A 6,000-nucleotide genomic window follows, 5' to 3' on the forward strand; every position below is an offset into this window, starting at 1 on the left:
TGTGACTCAAAGGAGAGAGTTGGGTCGAAGATAATACCCAGATTCTTTACTGATTCTCCTTGTGTAATTGTTTGGTTGTCAAATGTTAAGGTGGTATTATTAAATAAATGTCGGTGTTTAGCAGGACCGATAATCAGCATTTCCGTTTTCTTGGCGTTGAGTTGCAAGAAGTTAGCGGACATCCATTGTTTAATTTCATTAAGACACGCCTCCAGCTGACTACAATCCGGCGTGTTGGTCAGCTTTAGGGGCATGTAGAGTTGGCTGTCATCAGCATAACAATGAAAGCTAACACCGTATTTGCGTATGATGTCACCTAGCGGCAGCATGTAAATACTAAAGAGTGCAACATGCAAACTCCACACAGAAAGATCCCGAGCCCGGGATTGAACTCAGGACTACTCAGGACCTTCGTATTGTGAGGCACATGCACTAACCTATCCAAGTGTTACGTACGTATGTAGTTACATCATTACGGTCTAGAAGCTGAAAGAAGGAGGGATATGCTGTGTGAAATAAATTGGAAAGTTAGCGCCCTCGAGACATCTGTGTAAATGTTGCAAACAGCCCCTTTAAGGCCTTTGGAAATGTTCCAGTCTGAAGTGAGACGTTAACTAGATGAAGGAATTGTGGTGACAAACTGCTCAGCACAGACTTTAGAAATCTAGTGGGTAACTCATCAAGGTGTGTGTATGTTACATATGGTGCCGTCTCCAAGCAGAAGAAAATCTTTGACCTTGGCTCTTGGCACAGTTGTTCTGTCCATTTGACACTTTGTGCTGACTTCACCCATTTTATAGTTTTATTTCTGTTTGTGATAGTCAGTCATATCTGGCAGTTCTGCCTTGCATGGGTTAGAGTCCAAGCCAGGGTTAAATTCCAAGCCAGGGTTGGATCAGGAAGTAAAAACCAAAGCTGAAGCAATTCATGTGATTGACTCGCTGTGGCCAAAGTACTAAAAGTGGGAGGAGGGAAAAAGCATGAGGCTGAATCTTCTGGTGGCCAAGCATCCAAGAAAAGGAAAGTGACATGTGAAATTAGACACGGTAAAGCCAAACATTGACTGGACGCTTGATCCAAGCCGTTTAACCGCAGTGACCATCATGAAAGATAAAGATGGTACATTTCAGCATGATAGGATCTGCCGCTATGAATATTACTGAGATACCTGTTACATCTCAGGGCAACAGGTGTGTACTTGTGGTTAGGGACTATGTCAACCTTTTCCAGCGTGCCATTACAGTAGCAAAATGTATGTTTGAGGACAATATCAGACAACATGGGTTGCCAGAGTGTAGTCACACAAATCAGGAAGGCAATTTGAGTCAGACCTTGTAAAACCTTGCTGGAATAGTTACCTCTACTGCCCCCCAGTGGCCGTTAGAAAGGATGCATATATTTTGTTTTGAAGTCCTTAAAGCTGTCTATCACTTTTTGTCTTGTCCTTTGTGTCCCAGATGAAGTGATTAGTGGCTCGGGGGAGGATAGGCGGGGCATTAGCTCAGCAACATTCTTCTTTTCTTTTCTTTTTTTTCTTTACAAGAACTTTGCTGACAAAGTGCAAGTGTTTGTGGGCGTTACTGTACATGTCGGTATTGATCACACCACCCAGGAAATACAGGGGAAGTTTTCAAGATCATTCAATGATTTTAACTTTCATTTTGTGAACAATATAAACATCTATGAACACAACAATGTAAGACATAGTAACAATGTTGTGTATTTACTGGCGTCACTGTGTGCTCCTTTCCAGAGTCGTGTAGAGAGAGAGTTTGGCCAACCAGGGTTTGGAGTCGGTAGGGATGATGTTTGATAAGAAATGATCCAGTTCGAGCCCATTATCGAATCCTCTTATCGAACCGATTCCTTATCGATTCTCCTATCGAATCCAGATAGGTTGTTGTATATGGAAAAAAACACACAATATTTGGTTTAACAAAAGCTCACTTTTATTTTATAATAAAAAAATAAAAATAAATTGACTGTTGTTACCCCCCCCTAAAAAAATAAAATAAAAAAAATAAATATTGACTGTTGTTACCCAAAGTATATTAAGTGGGATTTTTCAGAAAAACGAATATATACAGTAACACAAAAACAACCCGTCTCTGTGATCACTATAGGTGTATAAATAATAATATAGTGTTAAATAAAATCAGTGCCTTGGGCAAAAAACTGAAAATAATACAGTTCTCCAAAAAGTGCACTTCTGCTGCTATTGGAACATACTAGCTACACACACTATGACACTAAGAATGTCACAGTCATCAATCAACAATTCTGCAGTCCTGGTTGACATAAGAGGTAACCTTATTTTAGCCTAAAGGCTACAAGTGAGCAGATATGGAAATTAAAGGCCTACTGAAAGCCACTACTACCGACCACGCAGTCTGATAGTTTATATATCAATGATGAAATCTTAACATTGCAACACATGCCAATACGGCCGGGTTAGCTTACTAAAGTGCAATTTTAAATTTTGCGCGAAATATCCTACTGAAAACGTCTCAGTATGATGACGTCAGCGCGTGACGTCACGTGTTGTGGAAACATTTTGGGACAGCATGGTGGCCAGCTATTAAGTCGTCTGTTTTCATCGCACAATTCCACAGTATTCTGGACATCTGTGTTGGTGAATCTTTTGCAATTTGTTCAATGAACAATGGAGACAGCAAAGAAGAAAGCTGTAGGTGGGAAGCGGTGTATTGCGGCAGGTGTTGTGCCGGATAACGCACCCCCGCCGTAGAATGCACCCCTTGACTGTTGTGCCTGATAACACAGCCGGTGTTTCATTGTTTACATTCCCGGAAGATGACAGTCAAGCTTTAGCATTGGCCTGTGGAGAACTGGGACAACAGAGACTCTTACCAGGAGGACTTTGAGTTGGATATGCAGACGCGGTACCGTGAGTACGCATGCAGCTGCGGCTTCCAAACATTTGATCGCTTGCCCGTACGTGCGTGCCTCTATGTGCAAGTCACGCACGTAACTTTGGGGACTTTGGGGAAATATATGTGCTGTATGAACTTTGGGGAGGTGAACGGTACTTTGGGCTGTGGGATTGAGTGTGTTGTGCAGGTGTTTGAGTTGTATTGGCGCGTTATATGGACGGGAGGGGGGAGGTGTTTGTTATGCGGGATTAATTTGTGGCATATTAAAATATAAGCCTGGTTGTGTTGTGGCTAATAGAGTATATTGTGTTTATTTACTGTTTTAGTCATTCCCAGCTGAATATCAGGTCCCACCCGCCTCTCACAGCATCTTCCCTATCTGAATGGCTCCCACTGCCCTCTAGTCCTTCACTCTCACTTTCCTCATCCACGAATCTTTCATCCTCGCTCAAATTAATGGGGAAATCGTGGCTTTCTCGGTCCAAATCGCTCTCGCTGCTGGTGGCCATGATTGTAAACAATGTGCAGATGTGAGGAGCTCCACAACCTGTGACGTCACGCTACTCGTCTGCTACTTCCAGTACAGGCAAGGCTTTTTTATCAGCGACCAAAAGTTGCAAACTTTATCGTCGATGTTCTCTACTAAATCCTTTCAGCAAAAATATGGCAATATCACGAAATGATCAAGTATGACACATAGAATGGACCTGCTATCCCCGTTTGAATAAGAAAATCGCATTTCAGTAGGCCTTTAATCTCCAATGTGACTAATGGCCACACGCAGTGTGCCTCTTGTACACTAGGGGGCGATTGTGGTCATTTCTGCTTGTTTCGCTACGTTAGAATGGCGTAGAAGGAGAGAATGCTACATGCTAATGCTCCGGATCCAACAGAAAGATGACATGTCCGGGGAAATGAGGACGAATAAATAGATAAGTACAACTTTCCACTGCTTTTTGATGTTGTTGGTAATGTATTAATATGTTTAAATGTCACCTGTGGTTATTAATATCGCCAGAGACATACCAAAAGATCGCTTTTTTTACTCAATTGTTTTAGGTGTTCTGCTGATTATTAGTCTCAAAACAGCTGGGATGTGCTGACTCATGTCACGTGATTAAAGTGTCTTCTTTTAAGAACATTATGACACTCATTAAACAAGAAGGTGTTTATTTTACCATAAACTTTAAACATACTGACCTATTTTAGCTGTACTTTGTACATTTTTATGGTTAAAAAAGGCAGCTCAGTTGCCAGAATGTTACTGTAAAATGTACATTTGTTTTTTACTGTAAATAATAAAACAACAATTTTACAGTACATTTTTTATGGTTAAAAAGGCAACTCAGTTGCCAGAATTTTACTGTAAAATGTACATTTGTTTTTTACTGTAAATAATAAAACAGCAATTTTACAGTACATTTTGTATGGTTAAACAGGAAGCTCAGTTGCCAGAATTTTACTGTAAAATGTATATTTGTTTTTTTGCTGAAAATAAAAAAAACAGCAATTTTACAGTAAATTTTTTGTGGTTAAAAAAGGCAGCTCAGTTGTCAGCATTTTACTGTAAAATTTACATTATTTTTTTTTACTGTAAATAAAAAAACAGCAATTTTACAGTACATTTTTTATGGTTAACAGAGGCAGCTCAGTTGCCAGAATTTTACTGTAAAATGTAAAGGGACAAGCGGTAGAAATGGATGGATGGATGTACATTTGTTTTTTTTACTGTAAATAAAAAAAACAGCAATTTTACAGTAAAAAAATGTATGGTTAAAAAGGCAGCTCAGTTGCCAGAATTTTACTGTAAAATACACATGAGTTTTTTTTTTACGGTAAATACAAAAACAGCAATTTTACAGTACATTTTTTATGGTTAAAAAGTCAGCTCAGTTGCCAGAATTTTACTGTAAGATGTAAAAAAAAATATTTTTATTTTAAATAAAAAACCCAGCAATTTTACAAACATATTTTTATGGTTAAAAAGGCACCTTAGTTGCCCGAATTCTACTGTAAAATTTCCTTTTTTTTTATTTTTATTTTTTACTGTAAATAAAATAACTGCAATTTTACAGTAAATTGTGGCACCTGAGCTTCCAGTTTTGTTTTGTTTCTGTTGTTTGTTTGTTTTACCGTAAATCAACAACTGTAGATTTTTGGGTGTATTACTGTAAATGCCAAAACGGCACCACATGTTATTACAGTAAAACAAATAATGTTTTTTTTTCATTTAGAGAAAAATGCTGTAAAAACCACAGTAATTGAACAATTTTACCATTGAATCTATTGCTACTTTTACATTGCACAATTTGATGGATAACTTGCTTGAAATAATTATTATTAGTATTTATTTTTATTTAAAAAAATGATTTGAATGTCTGATAATATATTATTGCATAATTAGACAATATTTAAGTTAACATAATTTGCGATTACATGGAGTACATCTATTTTTTTTCCTGCCAAAATTAATTTAATGAACCTCTATGTTGCCTCTTTAGCACCTCCCTGTGGCCAGCAGTAATACAGCAGTCCTTGCTATGTTTGTTAAACCTTTGCAACAATAATACAGTTGAACAAAATAATTGTATGACGTGTGTATATTCAAACACATCTGTTAATACATTAATACTGACACAGTATTAATAATATCCTAGTATAAATATCACAACTACTTCATACTGACCTCAAAGAAGGAGGTCCGCCTCATAGTAATGCTTTATTATTCTTGTGCAGGGGAAAAAAATTATAACACACAAAGAGCTTCTTTCCTTCCTTCCTTCTCTCTCACACTCCTCTTTACTCTCTGTCATTGTGGATAAATAAAAGAACCAAATACAAAACTATAAATAATTATTTTTTAATGTTGGATGAGGCTGACCTCTGCTGTATTAAGGTGGTCCTATAAAACGCTGTATATTTGCTTGTACTTTAATCCAATGTGGAGCCTATGTAATAAATATTAAAATGATGAATTATGTGTCCCAATGACAAGTGAAATAATGTATAAACTGTCCATGCATTAAATAATTCCAATTATAAAAGTATGGATTTTAACAAATATAGTGGTTGTGATGTAAATTAAACTATATGGTAAAAAATAAACTAC

This window comes from Nerophis lumbriciformis, linkage group LG10 (assembly GCF_033978685.3).
Source record: "Nerophis lumbriciformis linkage group LG10, RoL_Nlum_v2.1, whole genome shotgun sequence".
NCBI lineage: Eukaryota > Metazoa > Chordata > Actinopteri > Syngnathiformes > Syngnathidae > Nerophis > Nerophis lumbriciformis.